The sequence below is a fragment of the Hyla sarda genome, chromosome 5 (genome assembly GCF_029499605.1).
Source record: "Hyla sarda isolate aHylSar1 chromosome 5, aHylSar1.hap1, whole genome shotgun sequence".
Lineage (NCBI taxonomy): Eukaryota > Metazoa > Chordata > Amphibia > Anura > Hylidae > Hyla > Hyla sarda.
Window position 1 is genome coordinate 83,916,391 of NC_079193.1, and position 24,571 is coordinate 83,940,961.

Here is a 24,571-nt window from a genome sequence, read left to right on the forward strand (position 1 = left end):
ATCTATCTATCTATCTATCACATATGTATTTACAAATACAGTTCTTTTTAAAGCTTAAATGAATTGTAAATTCACAGTATATAGTATATCATTTTGACCCTGATGAAGATAAGATAATGATATATTCTTAGATCATCTAGAATAAGCAGTGTTACATCTTGACTTAGATCCTGGAGTTTACTCATCTGGGAAATAACATTCGATAGATTCACCTTTGTACCCCAGACCATTCATGTACCTAGTAAGTGACCTAACTAACAGATGCCTAGTAGGGTATGAGAACAAAGCATAACCTTATTGGTCAGGCCCGGATCTGCTATAGTTCCTAGACCATGTCACTTCTGTGTTTGTGAAGGGAAATGTCATAACATCGCTAATCAATGGTGATGGTGACAGGATCATTTGTCAAGGACAAGCCAGCTTGAAAGCTGTTGCAGACAACCTCTTTCATTTTACTCCTTTTTTGGGGGGAATTAGCAACACAGGGCTGACAGTGCTGCCTCATTCCTGCTTCCCTAAGGACAACCACCTTGTTTAACGGTAACTAAGACCTGAAATACAGACCTTACTGGTAAATGTCATTGGGAAAACATGCCCATTTGTTGTCAAATAACCGCAGGAGGACACTAGACAAACACAAGACAGAGTGGTTTAGTGTCCTGACAAGTGTGATGACCTCTATACCTCCTAGGTGTTAATATGTATATATCTTTTTCAGTTGTAGATGGTACTTAAAGAGGCAGAACTTATTGTCCCCAATGCAAAATCTCCACTAGAGTCCCAACCTACCCTGTGCCACATATAATGCTAAGGTCGTGTTATGTGCTAGAGGGGATATTGAGACACTCAGTTGCCAGGCCTGAATGAAACTGCTACCTCTGAGGTACTTAAAGGTTTTCTTTAGGTTGGATATATTTTATATTTAGTGCTTTCTTTTTTTTTTTTTTAAAGAGGACTTTCAATTACTTATATTTGCAAATATACCTTATCTCCTTTGCTATGGTACCCACTGATCTAAGCACACCCACTTTCAAGAACCCATACACGTGGGATATCCGTCGATCAAACAGTGTTTTCCTGACAGCTATTTCTCCCGTTTCCTCCACATACATGAATGTTTAACTCAGCCAGTAGTTCATGTGTTCCCATTGGAGACAGGAAGGATAATCTGATGCCAGACTCCTCTGCCACAGAGAGTCTGTAGGCCCCCATACACGAGACAGACAACCAGACCTGCTGAAAAAGTTGGCTTGGTTTACGGAAAACTGTCACATGTTCACTCCTGCACTAACCACAGGTACTGATGGATAGTGTGGGGGACGCTCATTCATATTACCCCAACCTTGCCCGGATCCGTCCAGCCGTTCGCCCGCAATCTTAGTTTTTCTATATATGCAAATGTGGCTGTAACTGGCATGTGCAGGGTTTTCAGGAGCCTAGTGGCACTGTGACGTCAGCACCCCCCGTCCGCAGCACCACCCGCTTATGAATATTCATTCCCTCTCCCTCCGGCTCTCCCTGCCGCTCCTAACTAGTCTTCACTGCGCATGTCAGGAAGCAGCACATGCGCAGTGAAGACCACATAGGAGCGGCAGGGAGAGCCGGAGGGAGGGGGGATGAATATTCATAAGCGGGCGGTGCTGCCGACGGGGCAGCACTGACATCCCAGTGCCATTAGGCTCCTGAAAACCCCACCTGTGCCAGTTACAGCCACATTTGCATATATCGAAAAACTGAGATTGCGGGCGAACGGCTTGACGGATCCGAGCGAGGTAGGGATCATATGAATCAGCGCTCCCCCACACTATCCGCCAGTACTTGTGGTTAGTGTGGGAGTGAACATGTGACAGTTTTCCTTTAATTTATAATAATGTGTATGGGGTCCTATAGCAGGGGAGCTTAAATCATAATGGGGGGTATGTATGAAGCTTTTTACCCTGTTTTTTTGTCTGTGATTTGTCGCAATTTTTCCTTTATGTCATTTTTTTGCGACAAATGTTTGCACCAAATGGTTTAGAACAAAATCACTGATTTCACTTTGTTAGTCTTGATTTCAGTTACAATCATGCCTTGGTATGAAATTCATCATTTGCGACTTTTGTTTTGGCGCATTTTCAGACACAATCATGCCCGTTAGGTCGCAAACTTGCACCAAGAAAAAAGTGACTCAGAAAGTAGCTAAACAACATTACAAGGTAGAACACAGGTCAAACAAAGTGGCTTACCAATGTCTTAGTACGTGGCTGTTTTCAAGTTCACAAACAAAACAAAAACTTTAACCCATGTAAAGAAAAAAAAAAGAGCTTGTTTAAAAGGACCACAAAGCAAAAAACCCCAAAAAATGATGTTTAGCTAAGGTAAAAAGAATTTATCAACCCTAGGAACAGATTTTTAAGTTGGAAAAAGGAACTAAGTGGGTTAGATTTAAGTTTGCAAAGCAGGGCAAAATCCAAGTGGAGAATTAACAGGTTTCAGCTGCTACAACACAGCCAGAAAATGTTGCCTGGAATTCTGGGGCAGGATTCTGCGCATTTTATAGGCGCATCAATTGCACCAAATTTAACAAGTGGTTTGCGACAAATGATAAATCTGCCACCAAAATGCACCATTTGTCGCAAAAAAACATACATAAAATCACACATTGCTACACCATTATTGATACATATCCCTCAATGTTTTGCTAGCCACAAGGCCAATCAAGTCAAATTAAGAGAAAATTCACACTGAAAAACAATGCCTTCCCTTTAAACTATTTGGCTCATGTGGCTGTGTTTACTACACAAGCAATGGCGGGTTTTCATAAGAACCATTAGGTCAGCGCTGGTTGCAACACTCTCATAACACAGAGCCTCCTTTCTGGCTGGCATGAAAACACTTTATTTATGGGAGAGTTCCAGTAATTACAGATATAAACTTAATCTAAAAATTAGGCTCGCAGCAAACACAAAGCAGCCATTTATCATGGTCTCCTAGCTCCAAACCAGGGTCATAACTGATGCAAAACACTACGTTTGATTTACCCGTCAACAAACACAAGAGGTTGGAGTTGGAAAGACTTTTCAGAGTTGAACTGAACTGCTTTTTATTTTGGATATTAGATGTCAAGATTAGGACAAATCCGCTAAGACTTAAACACATGGAGACTGTAGTACAAGTAGAAATGCAGACACATTAGGCAAAAGCAAACATAAAAACTGTTGTATTTGGTTATTCACACAATGGCCCTTATTTACTAAGAGTGTTGTGTAGGTTTCTTTGTGGGTTTTAATTCCCTACAATTTATTTTCCACAGTATTTACTAAGGTTTCCCTACATTTTCCACTTTCCCTACACTTTGCTTTTTTTTACACATGCTCTGATCTCCGCTGAAATCGATCACATTTTATGTGGAAACCTTAGTAAATATGTTGTTTTTTTGTGAAAATGACGGGAACACGCCCCTTTTCGGAGACCACGCCCCATTTCCCCAGCATCCACGCCCCTTTTTCGGGTTTTCTTAGCAAAGTGGAGAGTTAGTCTGGGTTTTTTCAATTATGACACAAATTCTGGCGCAATGCGACAGAATCTGGTGCACAACCTGAAAAAACATGTCGGGTTTGCAATATATATATATATATATATATATATGATGTATACATTGACGATTATGCACTTTTATTATAATTGGATGTTACTGTATGTAATTAATTGTACACTGTTTTTGAGCTACTTAAAGAGCCCCTGAAATTCACTTGAACATGCTTGAGAAAGATGATGTGAGATCGTTGAAATGTGCACTTTTTGTACTGTGCTGAGGATGGAATAAATTTCACCTGGATCTGCTTGAAATTTGTGTGTTGCGATCTTTTTCTTTGGATATATATATATATATATATATATATATATATATATGACAAGTATCACACATTACAATATTAAAAATTAAATACTCAAAGTGAGAGCCCTGCTCTTACAGACTATGAGGAATGGGGTTGAGACAAAAGGCAGAAAGTTCTTTATTGACACAATGGTCCAGCTATGTTTTATAAATAGGGGAGGTTACATAAAGGAGGGTGTATCAGTCACTTAACCCATTGGGGACAGAGGGTTTTTCCGTTTTTGCACTTTCGTTTTTTCCTTCTCACCTTTGAAAAATCATAACCCTTTCAATTTTGCACTTTTTTTGGCGCCACCAATTGTCACGATGCCGGCTGGCAGGTAGTGGATCCTCTGTGCCAGAGAGGGATTGGCGTGGACCGTGCTAGAGGATCGGTTCTAAGTCACTACTGGTTTTCACCAGAGCCCGCCGCAAAGCGGGATGGTCTTGCTGCGGCGGTAGTGACCAGGTCGTATCCCCTAGCAACGGCTCAACCTCTCTGGCTGCTGAAGATAGGCGCGGTACAAGGGAGTAGACAGAAGCAAGGTCGGACGTAGCAGAAGGTCGGGGCAGGCAGCAAGGATCGTAGTCAGGGGCAACGGCAGAAGGTCTGGAATCACAGGCAAGGAACACACAAGGAACGCTTTCACTGGCACTAGGGCAACAAGATCCGGCGAGGGAGAGAAGGGGAAGTGAGGTGATATAGGGAAGTGCACAGGTGTAAACACTAATTGGAACCACTGCACCAATCAGCGGTGCAGTGGCCCTTTAAATCGCAAAGACCCGGCGCGCGCGCGCCCTAAGGAGCGGGGCCGCGCGCGCCGGGACAGAACTGACGGGGAGCGAGTAAGGTACGGGAGCCGGGGTGCGCATCGCGAGCGGGCGCTACCCGCATCGCGAATCGCATCCCGGCCGGAGGTGGTAACGCAGCGCCCCGGGTCCGTGGAACCGACCGGGGCGCTGCAGTGAGGGAAGTGTAGCGAGCGCTCCGGGGAGGAGCGGGGACCCGGAGCGCTCGGCGTAACAGTACCCCCCCCCTTGGGTCTCCCCCTCTTCTTGGGGCCTGAGAACCTGAGGATCAGACTTTTGTCCAGGATATTGTCCTCAGGTTCCCAGGACCTCTCTTCTGGACCACAACCCTCCCAATCCACTAAAAAAAAAGTTCTTCCCCTGACCTTTTTAGAGGCCAAAATCTCTTTGACAGAGAAGATGTCCGAGGAGCCGGAAACAGGAGTGGGAGGAACAGATTTAGGAGAAAAACGGTTGAGGATGAGAGGTTTAAGAAGAGAGACGTGAAAGGCATTAGGGATACGAAGAGAAGGAGGAAGAAGAAGTTTGTAAGAGACAGGATTAATTTGACACAAAACTTTAAAAGGACCAAGATAGCGTGGTCCCAACTTATAGCTCGGGACACGGAAACGGACATATTTAGCGGAGAGCCATACCTTGTCTCCAGGGGAAAAAATGGGAGGAGCTCTTCTTTTCTTATCTGCGAATCTCTTCATGCGAGAAGAAGCCTGTAAGAGAGAATTTTGGGTCTCTTTCCATATGGTGGAAAGATCACGAGAAATTTCATCCACAGCGGGCAGACCAGAGGGCAAGGGGGTAGGGAGGGGGGGAAGAGGGTGACGGCCGTACACCACGAAAAACGGAGATTTGGAGGAAGATTCAGAGATTCTGAAATTATACGAGAATTCGGCCCAAGGTAGAAGATCTGCCCAGTCATCCTGGCGGGAGGAAACAAAATGTCGTAAATAGTCACCCAAGATCTGGTTAATTCTCTCTACTTGTCCATTGGATTGAGGATGGTATGCAGAAGAAAAATTTAATTTAATCTTGAGTTGTTTACAGAGAGCCCTCCAGAATTTAGACACAAATTGGACGCCTCTATCCGAGACGATCTGTGTAGGCAACCCGTGAAGACGAAAAATGTGTACAAAAAATTGTTTAGCCAACTGAGGCGCTGAAGGAAGACCAGGAAGAGGGATGAAATGTGCCATTTTGGAGAATCGATCAACGACCACCCAAATAACAGTGTTGCCATGGGATGGGGGTAAGTCAGTAATAAAATCCATACCAATCAGAGACCAAGGTTGTTCGGGGACAGGTAGAGGATGAAGAAAACCAGCGGGCTTCTGGCGAGGAGTCTTATCCCGGGCACAGATAGTGCAGGCTCGCACAAAGTCCACCACATCAGTCTCTAGAGTCGGCCACCAATAGAAGCGAGAGATGAGTTGCACAGATTTCTTGATGCCCGCATGACCTGCGAGATGGGAGGAGTGACCCCATTTGAGGATCCCAAGGCGTTGGCGTGGAGAAACAAAGGTCTTTCCTGGAGGAGTTTGCCTGATGGAGGCTGGAGAAGTGGAAATCAGGCAGTCAGGAGGAATGATGTGTTGAGGAGAGAGTTCAATTTCAGAGGCATCTGAGGAACGAGAGAGAGCATCGGCCCTAATGTTTTTATCAGCAGGCCGAAAGTGAATTTCAAAATTAAATCGGGCAAAGAACAGAGACCACCTGGCCTGACGAGGATTCAGCCGTTGGGCAGACTGGAGGTAGGAGAGGTTCTTGTGATCGGTGTAAATAATAACTGGAAATCTTGATCCCTCCAGCAGATGCCTCCATTCCTCAAGTGCTAATTTAATGGCTAGAAGCTCTCGATCCCCGATGGAGTAGTTCCTCTCCGCCGGAGAGAAGGTCCTGGAAAAAAAACCACAAGTAACAGCATGCCCGGAAGAGTTTTTTTGTAGAAGGACAGCTCCAGCTCCCACTGAGGAGGCATCAACCTCCAATAGGAAGGGTTTAGATGGGTCAGGTCTGGAGAGCACGGGAGCCGAAGAAAAGGCAGACTTGAGTCGTTTAAAGGCGTCTTCCGCTTGAGGAGGCCAAGACTTGGGATCGGCATTTTTTTTTGTTAAAGCCACAATAGGAGCCACAATGGTAGAAAAATGTGGAATAAATTGCCTGTAATAATTGGCGAACCCCAAAAAACGTTGGATGGCACGGAGTCCGGAGGGGCGTGGCCAATCTAAGACGGCAGAGAGTTTATCTGGGTCCATTTGTAGTCCCTGGCCAGAGACCAAGTATCCTAGAAAAGGAAGAGATTGGCATTCAAACAGACATTTCTCTATTTTGGCATAGAGTTGATTATCACGAAGTCTCTGAAGAACCATACGGACATGCTGGCGGTGTTCTTCAAGATTGGCAGAAAAAATCAGGATATCGTCCAGATATACAACAACACAGGAGTATAGTAGATCACGAAAAATTTCATTAACAAAGTCTTGGAAGACGGCAGGGGCGTTGCATAGACCAAAGGGCATGACCAGATACTCAAAGTGTCCATCTCTGGTGTTAAATGCCGTTTTCCATTCATCCCCCTCTCTGATGCGGATGAGATTATAAGCACCTCTTAAGTCCAGTTTGGTAAAAATATGGGCACCTTGGAGACGATCAAAGAGTTCAGAGATGAGGGGTAGGGGGTAGCGGTTCTTAACCGTGATTTTATTAAGACCGCGGTAGTCAATGCAAGGACGTAGAGAGCCATCTTTTTTGGACACAAAGAAAAATCCGGCTCCGGCAGGAGAGGAGGATTTACGGATAAAGCCCTTTTTTAAATTTTCTTGGACGTATTCAGACATGGCAAGAGTCTCTGGGACGGACAGAGGATAGATTCTGCCCCGGGGTGGAGTAGTGCCCGGGAGGAGGTCAATGGGACAATCATAAGGCCTGTGAGGAGGTAGAGTCTCAGCTTGTTTTTTGCAAAAAACGTCCGCAAAGTCCATATAGGCCTTAGGGAGACCGGTTACATGAGGAAGCACAGGGACACGGCAAGGTTTACTGGGAACCGGTTTTAAGCAGTCCTTGGAACAAGAGGGCCCCCAACTCTTGATCTCCCCAGTGGACCAATCCAGGATTGGGGAATGGAGTTGAAGCCAGGGAAGTCCAAGAAGGATTTCAGAAGTGCAATTGGGGAGGACCAACAGTTCAATCCTCTCGTGATGAGATCCGATGCACATTAGAAGGGGCTCCGTGCGGAAACGTATAGTACAGTCCAATCTTTCATTGTTTACACAATTGATGTAGAGGGGTCTGGCGAGACTGGTCACCGGGATGTTGAACCTGTTGACGAGAGAGGCTAAGATGAAATTTCCTGCAGATCCAGAGTCCAAGAAGGCCACAGCAGAGAAGGAGAAGGCAGAGGCAGACATCCGCACAGGCACAGTAAGACGTGGAGAAGCAGAGTAGACATCAAGGACTGTCTCACTTTTGTGCGGAGTCAGCGGACGTCTTTCCAGGCGGGGAGGACGGATAGGACAATCCTTCAGGAAGTGTTCGGTACTAGCACAGTACAGGCAGAGATTCTCCATGCGGCGTCGTGTCCTCTCTTGGGGTGTCAGGCGAGACCGGTCGACCTGCATAGCCTCCACGGCGGGAGGCACAGGAACAGATTGCAGGGGACCAGAGGAGAGAGGAGCCGGGGAGAAGAAACGCCTCGTGCGAACAGAGTCCATATCCTGGCGGAGCTCCTGACGCCGTTCGGAAAAACGCATGTCAATGCGAGTGGCAAGATGGATGAGTTCATGTAGGTTAGCAGGGATTTCTCGTGCGGCCAGAACATCTTTAATGTTGCTGGATAGGCCTTTTTTAAAGGTCGCGCAGAGTGCCTCATTATTCCAGGATAATTCTGAAGCAAGGGTACGGAACTGTACGGCATACTCGCCAACGGAAGAATTACCCTGGACCAGGTTCAACAGGGCAGTCTCAGCAGAAGAGGCTCGGGCAGGTTCCTCAAAGACACTTCGAATTTCCGAGAAGAAGGAGTGTACAGAGGCAGTGACGGGGTCATTGCGGTCCCAGAGCGGTGTGGCCCAAGCCAGGGCTTTTCCAGACAGCAGGCTGACTACGAAAGCCACCTTAGACCTTTCAGTGGGGAACTGGTCCGACATCATCTCCAAGTGTAATGAACATTGGGAAAGAAAGCCACGGCAAAACTTAGAGTCCCCATCAAATTTATCCGGCAAGGATAGTCGTATTCCAGAAGCGGCCACTCGCTGCGGAGGAGGTACAGGAGCTGGCGGAGGAGATGATTGCTGGAGCTGTGGTAGTAACTGTTGTAGCATAACAGTCAGTTGAGACAGCTGTTGGCCTTGTTGCGCAATCTGTTGTGACTGCTGGGCGACCACCGTGGTGAGGTCAGCGACAACTGGCAGAGGAACTTCAGCGGGATCCATGGCCGGATCTACTGTCACGATGCCGGCTGGCAGGTAGTGGATCCTCTGTGCCAGAGAGGGATTGGCGTGGACCGTGCTAGAGGATCGGTTCTAAGTCACTACTGGTTTTCACCAGAGCCCGCCGCAAAGCGGGATGGTCTTGCTGCGGCGGTAGTGACCAGGTCGTATCCCCTAGCAACGGCTCAACCTCTCTGGCTGCTGAAGATAGGCGCGGTACAAGGGAGTAGACAGAAGCAAGGTCGGACGTAGCAGAAGGTCGGGGCAGGCAGCAAGGATCGTAGTCAGGGGCAACGGCAGAAGGTCTGGAATCACAGGCAAGGAACACACAAGGAACGCTTTCACTGGCACTAGGGCAACAAGATCCGGCGAGGGAGAGAAGGGGAAGTGAGGTGATATAGGGAAGTGCACAGGTGTAAACACTAATTGGAACCACTGCACCAATCAGCGGTGCAGTGGCCCTTTAAATCGCAAAGACCCGGCGCGCGCGCGCCCTAAGGAGCGGGGCCGCGCGCGCCGGGACAGAACTGACGGGGAGCGAGTAAGGTACGGGAGCCGGGGTGCGCATCGCGAGCGGGCGCTACCCGCATCGCGAATCGCATCCCGGCCGGAGGTGGTAACGCAGCGCCCCGGGTCCGTGGAACCGACCGGGGCGCTGCAGTGAGGGAAGTGTAGCGAGCGCTCCGGGGAGGAGCGGGGACCCGGAGCGCTCGGCGTAACACCAATTCTACTTTGTAATGACATCAGTCATTTTACCCAAAAATCTATGGCAAAACCCCAAATAAAAATCATTGTGCGACACAATTGAAGAAAAAGCATTTTGTAACTTTTGGGGGCTTCCGCTTCTAGGCAGTATATTTTTCTGTAAAAATTACATCTTATCTTTATTCTATAGGTCCATTCGATTAAAATGATACCCTACTTATATAGGTTTGATTTTGTTGTACTTCTGGAAAAAATCATAACTACCGTATTTATCGGGGTATACCACGCACCGGCCTATAACACGCACCCTCATTTTACCAAGGATATTTGGGTAAAAAAAGTTTTTTACCCAAATATCCATGGTAAAATGAGGGTGCGTGTGTGCGCGTGTATACCCCGATACACCCCCAGGAAAGGCAGGGGGAGAGAGGCCGTCGCTGCCCGCTTCTCTCCCCCTCCCTTTCCTGGGGTCTAGAGCCCTGCTGCCGGCCCTTCTCTCCCCCTGGCTATCGGCGCCGCTGCCCGTTCTGTCCCCCTGACTATCGGTGCCGGAAGAGAAGAGAGAAGCGGCGCCGACAGCCAGGGGGAGAGAAGGGGCAGCGGCCCCGTTGCCTCCCCCCATCCCCGGTGGCATAATTACCTGTTGCCGAGGTCGCGTCCGCGCTGCTGCAGGCCTTCGGCGTGCGTCCCCTGCATCGTTGCTATGCACGTGCAGCGCATAGCAACGACGCAGGGGACGCACGCCGGAGGCCTGCAGCAGCGCGGACGCGGACCCGACCCCGGCAACAGGTAATTATGCCACCGGGGATGGGGGGAGGCAACGGGGCAGCGACGCCGGCAATGGGTGCCGCTGCCCCTTCTCTCCCCCCCGACACCGATAGTCAGGGGGAAAGAACGGGCAGCGGCACCGATAGCCAGGGGGAGAGAAGGGCCGGCAGCAGGGCTCTAGACCCCAGGAAAGGCAGGGGGAAAGAATCGGGCAGCGACGGCCTCTCTCTCCCTGCCTTTCCTGGGGGTGTATCGGCGTATAACACGCACATAGACTTTAGGCTAAAAAATGTTGCCTAAAAAGTGCGTTTTATACGCCGATAAATACGGTATATGCCCGAAAATTAATAAATTTAAAATTGTCATCTTCTGACCCCTATAACTTTTTTATTTTTCTGCATACGGGGTGGTATGAGGGCTAATTTTTTTGCACCGTGATCTGAAGTTTTTATCGGTACAATCTTTGTTTTGTTTGTTGTTTTTGGAATTTTTTTGCGCATACGCCATTGACCTTGCGGTTTTAATATAAAAAATATATTTTTATAGTTCGGACATTTACACATGTGGCTATACCACACATGTTTATTTACACTGTTTTTTTTTAAATGGGAAAAGGGGGGTGATTCAAACTTTTATTAGGGGAGGGTTAAATGATCTTTATTAACTTTTTTTTCCACTTTTTTTTGCAATGTTATAGCCCCCATAGGGGACTATAACATTGCACACACTGATTTCCTACACTGATCACTGCTATGCCATAGCATAGCATTGTTCAGTGTTATCGCCGCTTGACTGCTCCTGCCTGGATCTCAGGGACAGAGCAGTCATTCGGCGTTCGGACTCGGAGGAGGCAGGTAAGGAACCCTCCTTGTGCGTCCTAGCTGATCGGGACACTGCGGTACGACCTTCGTCCCCAAGAGGTTAATAAACTTTAAATGTCTGGAGTGCTGAGAACGTAGTAGGAGACTGCTGAAAATGATGTCTCCAATAGTGTTGAGCGGCATAGGCCATATTCGAATTCGCGAATATTCGCGAATATATGGACGAATATTCGTCATATATTCGCGAATATTCGCATATTCGTAATATTCTCGTTTTATTTTCGCATATGCGAACATTCGCATATGCGAAAATTTGCATATGCTAATTTTCGCATATGCGAATTTTCGTTCGGCAGTCTCACACAGTAGTATTAGAGCCTTCTTTACACCACACAAGCTGGAAGCAGAGAGGGGTGATCACTGTGATGTGTGCTGTGAAAAAAAAAAAAAAAAATTTAACGAATATTCGTAATTACGAATATATAGCGCTATATTCGCGAAATTCGCAAATTCGCGAATATGCGATATTCGCGAATAATATTCGAATTGCGAATATTCGCGAGCAACACTAGTCTCCAATACTTAGAGGTCTCAAAAGGGAACAAAGTCATAGTGGGGAAGACCAATTAGGGAATGTTATAGGCCGGCTTGAAGAGATGTGTTTTAGGGCATGTTTAAAATTGTGGGCAAAAACCTGAGGGTTTGGGGTATTGCATTCCAGAGAACTGGTGCAACATGAGCAAAGTCTTGGAGATGGGAGTGAAAGGTTCGGATTATAGAAGATGTTTTAGATCACTAGCAGAGCGGAGAGCATGTGTAGGATGGTAGACAGAGATGATGGAGGAGATGGAGGGAGATACAGCACTGTGGAGAGCTTTGTAGATGAGAGCGAGGATTTTTCTCTCTAGCTCTAACAACTAGAGAGAAAAATTAGATGTGCTGCAGCATTTAAGTTGGACTGGAGAGGAGAGAGTTAAGAGAAGTAAAGGCCTAAATCTAAAGAGTTACAGTAGTCAAGACAAGAGTGAAACAATGCAAGTTTCAGCATTTAGAAGCAGATGTTTTTGAGGTGCATGTGACAAGTAGTGTTGCTCGCGAATATTCGCAATTCGAATATTATTCGCGAATATCGCATATTCGCGAATTCGCGAATTTCGCGAATTCGCGAATATAGCGCTATATATTCGTAATTACGAATATTCGTTTTTTATTTATTTTTTTCTTCACAGTACACATCACAGTGATCACCCTTCTCTGCTTCCAGCTTGTGTGGTGTAAAGAAGGCTGTAATACTACTGTGTGAGACTGGCGTGCAAAAATTCGCAAATGCGAAAATTCGCTACGCGAAAATTAGCATATGTTAATTTTCGCATATGCGAATTTTCACATATGTTAATTTTAGCATACGCGTATTTTCGCATACGCGAAAATAAAGCGAGGGTATAACGAATAGGCGAATATTCGCGAATATATGACGAATATTCGTCCATATATTCGCGAATATTCGCGAATTCGAATATGGCCTATGCCGCTCAACACTAGTGACAAGAACATGAAAGGGATTCAATATAACGAGTGAAAGATAGAAACGAGTCTATAATAACTCCAAGACAGAGAGCTTGCTGCCTCAGAGTTATGGTAGTACCACACACACAGGTGAAAATGTCCGGTCCATGGAGAAAATACAAGAAGTTCAGTTTTAGAAAGATTTAGTTTCAGATATAAGGAGGACATGATGTTTGAGACAACAGAGAGATTGTTGCTGGTACTTTGCAGGAGTACAGGAGTGAAATCATTGGAAGTGGTATAGAGCTGTGTGTCATCATAGAGATGGTATTGGAAACCAAATCTACTGGTCGTTTTTCCAATGGGGGTTTGTGTAGAGATAAAAGAGGAACCTTGACAGTAACACGAAGAGGAGAAGTAATGGGGTTATGACATAATGTTTAAAGGCATAGCGAATGATTCCAGAGGACATGGAGAAGTTAAATTTTTTAGTTAAGTGACAGATGACACTCAGGGGCATAGCTATATAGGTAGCAGAGGTAGCAGTCGCACTGGGGCCCTGGTGCCTAAGGGGGCCCCAAAGTACATGTGCCCCATTAGAGGCTAGTAATATAATTGTCATATGGGGCCCTGTTGCAGATTTCGCATCAGGGCCCATAAGCTACAAGCTACGCCTTTGGTGATATTCAACTAAAGAAGAGAGACTGGAGGAGATGTGAGGGGATGGAGACATCATCCCCTGTCGCTGGCTCAAAAACTGAGAGTGATGAAGAGGAAGTGTAACAGTGATAAGCCCTTTTGGGGGACTGCTAGATGATTTTATAATGTATGTTTTCAGCACAGAAGTTGATGATAGGCATCGGCACGTCAGCCCTAAGGAGAGTTAAATGTGTTAAAAAGGTACTCCAGTGGGAATTTTTTTTTCAAATCAACTGGTGCCAGAAACTTAAACAGATTTGTAAATTACTTCTATAAAAAAAATGTAATCCTTCCAGTGCTTATCAGCTGCTGTATGCTCCACAAAAAAGTTAGCAGTTTTTTTTCAGTCTTAAAATCTTAATCCTTCCAGAACTTATCAGATGTTGAGTTGTTCTTTTCTGTCTGACCACAATGCTCTCTGCTGACACCTCTGTCCACGTCAGGAACTGTCCAGAGAAGGAGAGGTTTGCTATGGGGATTTGCTCCTGCTCTGGACAGTTTCTGACAAAGACAGAGGTGTCATCAGAGAGCACTGTGGTAAGACAGAAAAGAACAACTCAACTTCCTCTGCAGTATACAGCATCTGATAAGTTCTGGAAGGATTTAGATTTTTAATAGAAGTAATTTTCAAATCTGTTTAACTTTCTGGAGCCAGTAGATATGACAGAAAAATGTTCTCCACCAGAGTACCCCTTTAAAGAATCGTTTTGGGTTGTTATACAGAGAGGAGATAAGGGAGGTGAAATAAGTTTGCTTGATGTGGTAAAGGACCGAGTAATAGGCTTTAAGCATGGATTTATAGTGTAGATGAAGATTATGAAGAAGGAAAGTTATTTGCGTGTGCCAGGGTTGCTTCTGTCTGTGTCAGGAGGTCTGCATATTGGGGGGGGGGTTGCTTTGTCCAGGATAGCTTTGTTGGTGTAATAGTAAAGAGATTCACAAGGAAGACTATGCAATGTCTATAATTTGATTGGTGTTTATGGCGTCTAGGTTTCTGGAAGTGTATGAGGTTGGAGTCTCAGGAAAAAGAGTTTTTGATAGAGGAGAGAAGATTGTGGACAAATTGCTCATAAGGACAGTGAAGTTACAGACAGAGCCAAGTATAGAGAAGACCAAGTCTAATGTATTCCCATCCTTGTGTGTAGGACAGTCAGTAAGCTGTGAAAGGCCAAAGGAGGATGCTGAAGATAACATTTGAGAGGCAGATGAGGAGATTGGGGTCTCAGTGGGGATGTTAAAATCACCTATGATGAGAGTAGGTTTTTCATGACAAAAAGAAATGAGGGAGCCAGGAAGCAAAATGATCAAGCAACATTTGAGGTGAGAAAGGGGGCGGATAGATGACTGCCACTTTGAAAGGAAATGGGAGAAAGAGTCTGTGAGTGTGGACCTCAAAAGACGGGAAAGAGTGAGGGAAAAAAGAGAGGGGCTTTCACTATACAAAATGCCTTCCTCTAACCAGATCTGCAGTTGTTGCAAAACTACAACTCCCAGCAAGCCCAGACAGCGAATAGCTGAGAGTTGTAGTTTTGCAACAGCTGAAGGGCTTTCCGGGCATGCGGGAGGAACACTGGAGCAGTTGCCCATAGCAATCAATCAGATTCCAGCTTTTATAAAAAAAAATGAAAGTTGAAATGTGATTGGTTGCTATGGGGACTGCTCTGTTGTTCCTCTGCATAAGGTTGGATAAATCTTCCCCATTATTCTTGCCATGAAAAAGCAACAGGAACCTCCCGTAGGAATGGAGACACGCATTGTCGTGATGTTGTTTACATGGGACTGTATATTGGGGGTATTGGAGTGATGTTCTTTACATAGGACTGTATATTGGTGGTATAGGAGTGATGTTATTTACATGGGACTGTAGGTTAGTGGTAGGGGAGTGATGTTATTTGCATGGGACTGTATGTTGGTGGTAGGGAAGTGATGTTATTTACATGGAACTGTATGTTGCTGGTAGGGGAGTGATGTTATTTACATGGGACTGTATGTTGGTGGTAGGGGAGTGATGTTATTTACATGGGACTGTATGTTGATGGTTGGGGTGTGATGTTATTTACATGGGACTGTATGTTGGTCATAGGGGAGTGATGCTATTTACATGGGAAAGGACTAAGGAATGTAGGGGGGAGTTCAGGGGAGCATGAAGAGGACTTACAAGTCTAGGGGGAAAGAGGGTGGAACAAATGAATTGGGAGGAAGATTTATATTATATTCAGGGTACAGCGTATAGCAGGGTTATATTTAGAGGCTACAGTGTGTGGCAGTATATTACACAGGTGGTAAAGTGTGTACCAGTATTATATTCAGGGGGTACAGTGCGTGGCAATAATATATTTAGAGGGTACAGTGTGTGGCAGTATTATATTGTGAGAGTTCAGTGTGTGGCTAGTATTATATTCAGGGGCCCGGTGTGTGGCAGTATTATATTGAGAGGGTTCAGTGTGTAGCAGTATTATATTCAGGGGCCTGGTGTGTGGCAGTATTATATTCAGGGATACAGTGTATGGCAGTATTATATTCAGGGGGTACAGTGGGTGGCATTTTTACACTCGGGGCACAGGGGGTATAATGTGTGGCAATAATATATTTAGAGAGTGCAACGTGTGGCAGGGTTAAATTTAAGGAGTCCAGTGGTTGACAGTATTATATTCAGGGGTAACAGTGAGTGGCAGTATTATGTTCAGGGGGTACAGTGTGTGACAATAATATATTTAGAGGGTGCAGTGCATGGTAGGGTAATATTCAAGGGGTACAATGGTTGGCAGTATTATATTCAGGGGTACAGTGGTTGACAGTATTATATTCAGGAGGTACAGTGGTTGGCAGTATTATATTCAGGGGTACAGCATTTGGCAGTATTATATTCAGGGGGTACAGTATTTGGCAGAAATCTAATGATTATTGTCTTCATACAGAGGATAAGGATCTGCTGACAAATTAAGGAACCAATGATGTCCGGGCGTTAGACTCTGTAGAGATGATTTAACTGGAAGAAGTCCTGGCATCTAGACCAGATGAGGAAGAAAAGGAAAGACAACAGAGAAGACGTCACTCAGGTCACTGATATTGTGTATTCTCCTGACTGTCCCATCAGAGCTGGAGTCACTGATATCATTGTGAATTCTCCTGACTGTTCCATCAGAGCTGTAGTCACTGATATCATTGTGTTTTCTCCTGACTATCCAATCAAAGCTGTAGTCAATTGTAAGTTCTGTAGTTATGATGGATGACACTGTACTCTAATCTGTGGCTCTCCAGCTGTTGCAAAACTACAACTCCCATAAATCCTGAGGCTCTTCAGACACGATGGGAGTTGCAGCTTTCCAACATCTGGAGAGCCACTTGAACAAAGGGGATTGGTGGAGGTCCCATCAGTTGGACCCTCACCATAAGAATGGGATGCCCGGGCCTATTTTTGGTCCCAGTCCGGCCCTGTCTGTAAGTCACCTAAATCACTGTGTATTCTTCTGACTCTGTCCCATCTGTGCTGTAGTCACTGATATCTTTGTGTGGCTGAGGCCGAGTAAGGGGGTCATCAGGGGTTGGGAAAGCAGGTCGGCGGGGGGTGGGGGTGGGTGTATGGGGCAGATTCCCCCCCCCCCTTGGTAGGCAGCAGGTTCCCCATAGTAGGCAGCGGTACCCCCAAAGAAGGCAGCAGTATCCCCACAGTAGGCGTCTGTTTCCCCATAGTAGGCAGTAGTACCCCCATATTGGGCATCAGAACCCCCATGTTAGGCAGCAGTGTCCTCCATATTAAATTATAGTGTCCACCATTGTAGGCGGCAATGTCCCCCATAGTAGGCGGCAGTGTCCCCCATAGTAGGTGCCAGTTCCCCTCCATAGTAGGAAGCAGTTTCCCCCATAGTAAGTAGTAGTTTCCCCCATAGTAAGCAACGGCAGTACCCCCATACTAGGCAGCAGTACCCCCGTATAAGGCAGCAGTGTCCTCCATAGTAGGCAACAGTGTCCCCCATAGTAGGCAGCAGTGTCCCCATATTAGGCAGCAGTACCCCCATAATAGGCAGCAGTAATCCCATATTAGGCAGCAATGTCCCCCATAGTAGGCAGCAGTAGCCACATATTAGGCAACAGTGTCCCCCATACTAAACAGCAGTGTCAGCCATATTAGGCAGCAACAGTTTTCCCCATGGTAGGCAGCAGCAGTTCCCCCATAGTAGACAGCAGCAGTTTTCCCCATGGTAGGCAGCAGCAGTTCCACCATGGTAGGCAGCAGCAGTTTCCCCCCTCCCCCTCCTGGATACTTACCTCTTGCAGCTCTTCTGTCTTCTTCCTGACGGCTCCAGAGGCTCCCTCAGCTTGGCCTCTTCTGATGTCTGATGACATCTCTCGGGCACCGGAGTGCAGAGGTAGCCTCTTGTGTCTGCCAATGGCTCTTCACCCTGTCAAACTTCCTACCGAGAGCTGCTTTAATCTGTAGTCCTCTCATTAGGAGGCATTGACAGTTAAATGCAGGATATGTGGGGGCCGTTCCAGGACAGTACCTCAAAAGCCGGAATGTCCCACTGGATCTGAGACAGTTGGGAGGTATGCATGAATCCGGGTGAGTTTGTTCCATACAGGTTGAGAGTGTAGGACAACACTGTTAAAGGAAACCAGAATGACTGGAGAAGGCATGCAGTTATCTTTTTTTTTTCTCCTCTTTAGTCAATACAGTAAATTCTGAACAAAATACATCAGGAAGGGAGAGATTCTCCTTCATTTCTCTGTTTCTATTCCCCTACCTGCCCTCCATTCCTATCCTATCCTAAACCTACCCCATTGTGCTTCGGAAAGTAGAAGAAGAAAAGAAAAAGGAAAGAACGTGCAGTGAATCTTAAATCTTTCAAAGACCCTATGCCTAAAATAAATAGTGCTAGCTAATAGAAATAGCATCAATGATATGTAAGGAAATCACTGAAATGGCAATTCCACAACAAATACCTACTGTTGCAATTATTCTTTTTACAAGTTAATTTAAATTAAGCAAGGAAACAGTAGGTGATTTAGACTCCTAGGGGGAGATTTATCAAAACCTGTGCAGAAGAAAAGAGCCCAGTTGCCTTCTTAAAAATGATAAGCAATCTGATTGGTTGCTATGGGTAACTTTTCCTCTGGGCAGGATTTGATAAATCTCCCCCTATTGTCTACTTTTATCACCGAAACGATCATTGGGGTGGCGTCACTCCTGCTTGGTTCAGCTGCTATATTGTTTTTCCATATCCTTTTGGTATGTATGCTGGTTTTCAGACATGATCATGCACTTTATGGAAGCTGCAATAGCCCCTATTATGCACTCTGTATTTGTCCACCAGCCACGAACTTTATTCCTGTGTTAATGTATTATGCGCAAGCAGGTAGTGTTGCCCCTTTTTGTCTTATCTCCCCCTGTAGTTGTATTCCTCCCCTTTTTTATGTTTCATGAACTGTACGTTTTTAATACATATCAATAAAATTATATATATTTTACTCTATCTAAATGACTCCTTTTGTATTTGTGGTATTACTAGCAGGCGAAATAAGTATTGAACACGTCACCATTTTTCTTGTTAAATATATTTTTCAAAGGTACTATTGATGTTAAATTTTACCAGATGTTTGTAACAACCCAAGTAATCCATACAAACAAAGATAAGCTCAGAAAGCGCAGAAATTAAGCTATGTGTGAAAATGTGAACTGGTATAGGGAAAAAGTATAGCACCATGAAAGGGAGGTGCAAAATGGCACGAAAAGCAAAGGCAACAGCTGAAATCTATCTGTATTAAAAAGCAAGTCAATCCCTTTCAGTGCAAATTAATATCAGTTGGTTCAGTCCCAACTAATGGCCTACAAAAAGGTTTCATTTACAAGGAGTCACACATGAGACATCTCATGATGGGTAAATGCAAGAGCTGCCTCAAGACCTTCAGAATCTAATTGTTCCAGAACATAACTATGATGTTGGTTACAGGTGCATTTTAAGCTTTTGAAAGTTCCAGTGAGCACTGTTGGGGCCATAATACGACAATAATATGGACAATAATTTCTCAAAAAATGTGCCTCAACCAGGTGCTTCTGTAAAGATTTCTGAAAAGATCAGAAGAGTTGTTGTTACGCCGAGCGCTCCGGGTCCCCGCTCCTCCCCGGAGCGCTCGCTACACTTCCCTCACTGCAGCGCCCCGGTCGGTTCCACGGACCCGGGGCGCTGCGTTACCACCTCCGGCCGGGATGCGATTCGCGATGCGGGTAGCGCCCGCTCGCGATGCGCACCCCGGCTCCCGTACCTGACTCGCTCCCCGTCAGTTCTGTCCCGGCGCGCGCGGCCCCGCTCCCTAGGGCGCGCGCGCGCCGGGTCTTTGCGATTTAAAGGGCCACTGCACCGCTGATTGGTGCAGTGGTTCCAATTAGTGTTTACACCTGTGCACTTCCCTATATCACCTCACTTCCCCTTCACTCCCTCGCCGGATCTTGTTGCCCTAGTGCCAGTGAAAGCGTTCCTTGTGTGTTCCTTGCCTGTGATTCCAGACCTTCTGCCGTTGCCCCTGACTACGATCCTTGCTGCCTGCCCCGACCTTCTGCTACGTCCGACCTTGCTTCTGTCTACTCCCTTGTACCGCGCCTATCTTCAGCAGCCAGAGAGGTTGAGCCGTTGCTAGGGGATACGACCTGGTCACTACCGCCGCAGCAAGACCATCCCGCTTTGCGGCGGGCTCTGGTGAAAACCAGTAGTGACTTAGAACCGATCCTCTAGCACGGTCCACGCCAATCCCTCTCTGGCACAGAGGATCCACCACCTGCCAGCCGGCATCGTGACAGTAGATCCGGCCATGGATCCCGCTGAAGTTCCTCTGCCAGTTGTCGCTGACCTCACCACGGTGGTCGCCCAGCAGTCACAACAGATTGCGCAACAAGGCCAACAGCTGTCTCAACTGACTGTTATGCTACAACAGTTACTACCACAGCTCCAGCAATCATCTCCTCCGCCAGCTCCTGTACCTCCTCCGCAGCGAGTGGCCGCTTCTGGAATACGACTATCCTTGCCGGATAAATTTGATGGGGACTCTAAGTTTTGCCGTGGCTTTCTTTCCCAATGTTCATTACACTTGGAGATGATGTCGGACCAGTTCCCCACTGAAAGGTCTAAGGTGGCTTTCGTAGTCAGCCTGCTGTCTGGAAAAGCCCTGGCTTGGGCCACACCGCTCTGGGACCGCAATGACCCCGTCACTGCCTCTGTACACTCCTTCTTCTCGGAAATTCGAAGTGTCTTTGAGGAACCTGCCCGAGCCTCTTCTGCTGAGACTGCCCTGTTGAACCTGGTCCAGGGTAATTCTTCCGTTGGCGAGTATGCCGTACAGTTCCGTACCCTTGCTTCAGAATTATCCTGGAATAATGAGGCACTCTGCGCGACCTTTAAAAAAGGCCTATCCAGCAACATTAAAGATGTTCTGGCCGCACGAGAAATCCCTGCTAACCTACATGAACTCATCCATCTTGCCACTCGCATTGACATGCGTTTTTCCGAACGGCGTCAGGAGCTCCGCCAGGATATGGACTCTGTTCGCACGAGGCGTTTCTTCTCCCCGGCTCCTCTCTCCTCTGGTCCCCTGCAACCTGTTCCTGTGCCTCCCGCCGTGGAGGCTATGCAGGTCGACCGGTCTCGCCTGACACCCCAAGAGAGGACACGACGCCGCATGGAGAATCTCTGCCTGTACTGTGCTAGTACCGAACACTTCCTGAAGGATTGTCCTATCCGTCCTCCCCGCCTGGAAAGACGTCCGCTGACTCCGCACAATGGTGAGACAGTCCTTGATGTCTACTCTGCTTCTCCACGTCTTACTGTGCCTGTGCGGATGTCTGCCTCTGCCTTCTCCTTCTCTGCTGTGGCCTTCTTGGACTCTGGATCTGCAGGAAATTTTATCTTGGCCTCACTCGTCAACAGGTTCAACATCCCGGTGACCAGTCTCGCCAGACCCCTCTACATCAATTGTGTAAACAATGAAAGATTGGACTGTACTATACGTTTCCGCACGGAGCCCCTTCTAATGTGCATCGGATCTCATCACGAGAGGATTGAACTGTTGGTCCTCCCCAATTGCACTTCTGAAATCCTTCTTGGACTTCCCTGGCTTCAACTCCATTCCCCAATCCTGGATTGGTCCACTGGGGAGATCAAGAGTTGGGGGCCCTCTTGTTTCAAGGACTGCTTAAAACCGGTTCCCAGTAAACCTTGCCGTGTCCCTGTGCTTCCTCATGTAACCGGTCTCCCTAAGGCCTATATGGACTTTGCGGACGTTTTTTGCAAAAAACAAGCTGAGACTCTACCTCCTCACAGGCCTTATGATTGTCCCATTGACCTCCTCCCGGGCACTACTCCACCCCGGGGCAGAATCTATCCTCTGTCCGTCCCAGAGACTCTTGCCATGTCTGAATACGTCCAAGAAAATTTAAAAAAGGGCTTTATCCGTAAATCCTCCTCTCCTGCCGGAGCCGGATTTTTCTTTGTGTCCAAAAAAGATGGCTCTCTACGTCCTTGCATTGACTACCGCGGTCTTAATAAAATCACGGTTAAGAACCGCTACCCCCTACCCCTCATCTCTGAACTCTTTGATCGTCTCCAAGGTGCCCATATTTTTACCAAACTGGACTTAAGAGGTGCTTATAATCTCATCCGCATCAGAGAGGGGGATGAATGGAAAACGGCATTCAACACCAGAGATGGACACTTTGAGTATCTGGTCATGCCCTTTGGTCTATGCAACGCCCCTGCCGTCTTCCAAGACTTTGTTAATGAAATTTTTCGTGATCTCCTATACTCCTGTGTTGTTGTATATCTGGACGATATCCTGATTTTTTCTGCCAATCTTGAAGAACACCGCCAGCATGTCCGTATGGTTCTTCAGAGACTTCGTGATAATCAACTCTATGCCAAAATAGAGAAATGTCTGTTTGAATGCCAATCTCTTCCTTTTCTAGGATACTTGGTCTCTGGCCAGGGACTACAAATGGACCCAGATAAACTCTCTGCCGTCTTAGATTGGCCACGCCCCTCCGGACTCCGTGCCATCCAACGTTTTTTGGGGTTCGCCAATTATTACAGGCAATTTATTCCACATTTTTCTACCATTGTGGCTCCTATTGTGGCTTTAACAAAAAAAAATGCCGATCCCAAGTCTTGGCCTCCTCAAGCGGAAGACGCCTTTAAACGACTCAAGTCTGCCTTTTCTTCGGCTCCCGTGCTCTCCAGACCTGACCCATCTAAACCCTTCCTATTGGAGGTTGATGCCTCCTCAGTGGGAGCTGGAGCTGTCCTTCTACAAAAAAACTCTTCCGGGCATGCTGTTACTTGTGGTTTTTTTTCCAGGACCTTCTCTCCGGCGGAGAGGAACTACTCCATCGGGGATCGAGAGCTTCTAGCCATTAAATTAGCACTTGAGGAATGGAGGCATCTGCTGGAGGGATCAAGATTTCCAGTTATTATTTACACCGATCACAAGAACCTCTCCTACCTCCAGTCTGCCCAACGGCTGAATCCTCGTCAGGCCAGGTGGTCTCTGTTCTTTGCCCGATTTAATTTTGAAATTCACTTTCGACCTGCTGATAAGAACATTAGGGCCGATGCTCTCTCTCGTTCCTCAGATGCCTCTGAAATTGAACTCTCTCCTCAACACATCATTCCTCCTGACTGCCTGATTTCCTCTTCTCCAGCCTCCATCAGGCAAACTCCTCCAGGAAAGACCTTTGTTTCTCCACGCCAACGCCTTGGGATCCTCAAATGGGGTCACTCCTCCCATCTCGCAGGTCATGCGGGCATTAAGAAATCTGTGCAACTCATCTCTCGCTTCTATTGGTGGCCGACTCTAGAGACTGATGTGGTGGACTTTGTGCGAGCCTGCACTATCTGTGCCCGGGATAAGACTCCTCGCCAGAAGCCCGCTGGTTTTCTTCATCCTCTACCTGTCCCCGAACAACCTTGGTCTCTGATTGGTATGGATTTTATTACTGACTTACCCCCATCCCATGGCAACACTGTTATTTGGGTGGTCGTTGATCGATTCTCCAAAATGGCACATTTCATCCCTCTTCCTGGTCTTCCTTCAGCGCCTCAGTTGGCTAAACAATTTTTTGTACACATTTTTCGTCTTCACGGGTTGCCTACACAGATCGTCTCGGATAGAGGCGTCCAATTTGTGTCTAAATTCTGGAGGGCTCTCTGTAAACAACTCAAGATTAAATTAAATTTTTCTTCTGCATACCATCCTCAATCCAATGGACAAGTAGAGAGAATTAACCAGATCTTGGGTGACTATTTACGACATTTTGTTTCCTCCCGCCAGGATGACTGGGCAGATCTTCTACCTTGGGCCGAATTCTCGTATAATTTCAGAATCTCTGAATCTTCCTCCAAATCTCCGTTTTTCGTGGTGTACGGCCGTCACCCTCTTCCCCCCCTCCCTACCCCCTTGCCCTCTGGCCTGCCCGCTGTGGATGAAATTTCTCGTGATCTTTCCACCATATGGAAAGAGACCCAAAATTCTCTCTTACAGGCTTCTTCTCGCATGAAGAGATTCGCAGATAAGAAAAGAAGAGCTCCTCCCATTTTTTCCCCTGGAGACAAGGTATGGCTCTCCGCTAAATATGTCCGTTTCCGTGTCCCGAGCTATAAGTTGGGACCACGCTATCTTGGTCCTTTTAAAGTTTTGTGTCAAATTAATCCTGTCTCTTACAAACTTCTTCTTCCTCCTTCTCTTCGTATCCCTAATGCCTTTCACGTCTCTCTTCTTAAACCTCTCATCCTCAACCGTTTTTCTCCTAAATCTGTTCCTCCCACTCCTGTTTCCGGCTCCTCGGACATCTTCTCTGTTAAAGAAATCTTAGCCTCTAAAAAGGTCAGAGGAAAAACTTTTTTTTTAGTGGATTGGGAGGGTTGTGGTCCAGAAGAGAGGTCCTGGGAACCTGAGGACAATATCCTGGACAAAAGTCTGATCCTCAGGTTCTCAGGCCCCAA